The sequence below is a fragment of the Lucilia cuprina genome, chromosome 2, assembly GCF_022045245.1.
Source record: "Lucilia cuprina isolate Lc7/37 chromosome 2, ASM2204524v1, whole genome shotgun sequence".
NCBI classification, from domain to species: domain Eukaryota; kingdom Metazoa; phylum Arthropoda; class Insecta; order Diptera; family Calliphoridae; genus Lucilia; species Lucilia cuprina.
Genome location: NC_060950.1, coordinates 4,187,109 through 4,189,233, shown reverse-complemented (window position 1 = coordinate 4,189,233; position 2,125 = coordinate 4,187,109). Strand labels below are relative to the sequence as shown.

Below are 2,125 nucleotides of genomic sequence, written 5' to 3'. Positions count from 1 at the left end.
TTTCATCATGCTTATCAGAAGGCAGAGATCGGGAGGCAAAGATTTTTTTTGACGATGTGAGAATGATGATGATGACGATAATGATGTATAAGAAGAAAAGCACTCAATTTTTTAATTTTTCTTTCTATTTAGTAGATTATGAGGAAGTTGTGTTGAGGGTAAAACTTTTCTTTTCCCAATGCCTAAGAATTAGTGAGATTTTAAAACTTAACTAGACAACACGTTACAATTAGACACAGTCGGTCGATCGGTCGGTCATTATGTCCGTTTTTTATGCTAACATATTAAACCGCTACAGTGGTGTTAAAGGCGAATGCAATTTTTCTTGCCTTCAAAGATTTCTAAGATAAACGAGTGTAAAATTCAACTAGATACAAATTAAATAAAGAATAAAAAAAATATCTAAAATCAACAGTGAAACGTTGAAAATTGTCCGCTAAAAAAACGGCTCATTTGAGATTAATTAACAACAGAGACACAACGTAACGAGTGTGTAAAAACAGATTTTTATACTTAACAAAATAAAAATTAAACAAATTCGCAAAAAGAAAAAAAAAACAATAATAACAACAACGAAATACTAACATAAAGTACAGATCATTAAAATGATTACAGTGTGATTACATATGCCTGTGTGTAAGTGTGTGGCCACTAGATTGTATGTTTGTAATGCATGTGGTGGTATCTATTAGATAATTATAAAAAGAGCGTAATGAGTTGGAAATAATAATAATAAAAAAACTAAAACACAATTTGTTTGATCTAAATCCAAGACTCTTTAAGCAAATAGAGAGTCAGTCGTTCTGTCGGCCAGCCAACCATTCAAGTCTGAAAGTACGAGTATTATACTTAGTACAAGTAGTTTTTTGAGAATCGCAATGGGAATGAATGTGTGGATTTTCACAAAAATTTGTTTATGTGTGAAAAGTGTGTAATGAAAAACGCTAAAATTCTTCATTCTAATGAATGAGATCGATCCAACGAAACGTGTACGTACAATTGCGCTGTGAAGTGGATCAATGTGAGCGATCGGTCGGTTGGTTAAATGGTTGGATAGATGGATCGTTGGTCGGTCGATCGTTTGTTCTGTGTGTAGTTTTTTTTTTTTTCTTTATTTTTTAATTTGGCGATGGGCGAGTGTATTTTTATTTGTTTTCGGTACAACATCATGATGATGATCGTTTGATCATCATCTTCGACATCATCAACATTATCATTTGTACAAACAAAGTTGACGGTGACGTTAACGGCGGTAAATACACACAGTCAGTATTTGTGGCGGCGTTTCAGTGTTAACTTACCTGTAAGATTCGCTGATAGCGATGATGAAAGTCTCTTCTTCGACATCATCTTTTCGTAGTTGTTGTTTTTGTAATTTTTTGTGTTTTCCTTCTTTAATTTTTTTTTTAGTCTTCTACTCATCGTGTTGATTCTATGTGCAACAAACCAACGGCCACAAATACGACCAACAGCCAACAAAGTTCAGTTCATCGTGGTTGATGATTGTGGTCAAGTGCACACACAACTAAAAGAAATAAATTAAATAATAATATTTTAAAAATTTGTTGTTTATTTTTTAATTATTGTCATATATTGCTGAATTTTCTATGAAAATTAATAAAAAATATATAAAAAGTAAATAAATGATAAAAACATAATTTAAAAACTGACGGATTTTAAAAAGTGCGTTAAAATTAAAAAATTCTACAAATTTAAAAAATTATACAAAAAATTTACAGAACCAAATCGTTAAAAAAATAGTTATAAATTAGTGCAAATTGAAAAATAAAATATTTAATCAAAACAAAATTTTCCTACTATAAGAATAAATCTAAAGATTTTGTAAAAATTTCAACAGAGTACTGAAGTGTTAAATAGATAACTCTTCAAGTTTTCTTTTCATTATTTTTCATACAGAATAAAAAATAAATATAGTATTTTTTAAAGTGATAGCAGATAACACAGATTCTTTAAACGGATCAGTTTCAGTTCTAGTTTAGTTCTAGTTCAGTTCTATTTCAGTTCTAGTTCACTTCTAGTTTAGTTCTAGTTCAGTTCTAGTTCAGTTCTAGTTCAGTTCTAGTTCAGTTCTAGTTCAGTTCTAGTTCAGTTCTAGTTCAGTTCT

At 30.1% G+C, this 2,125-nt stretch overlaps 1 protein-coding gene across 2 annotated transcripts in view; it reads left to right on the top strand.

Moving 5' to 3' along the window:
- The first annotated feature begins 212 nt into the window (after window positions 1–212).
- The window catches only part of LOC111677056 (protein Wnt-6), a 39,465-nt gene continuing 37,552 nt past the window's right edge, over window positions 213–2,125 (top strand). The window contains exon 1 of one of the 2 annotated variants that reach the window (XM_046945220.1): window positions 213–636. The gene's annotated coding sequence lies outside the window, so the exon portion shown is untranslated. Of the gene's footprint in view, window positions 641–2,125 lie in introns of both variants that reach the window. The other variant, XM_046945222.1, reaches the window with a different exon arrangement.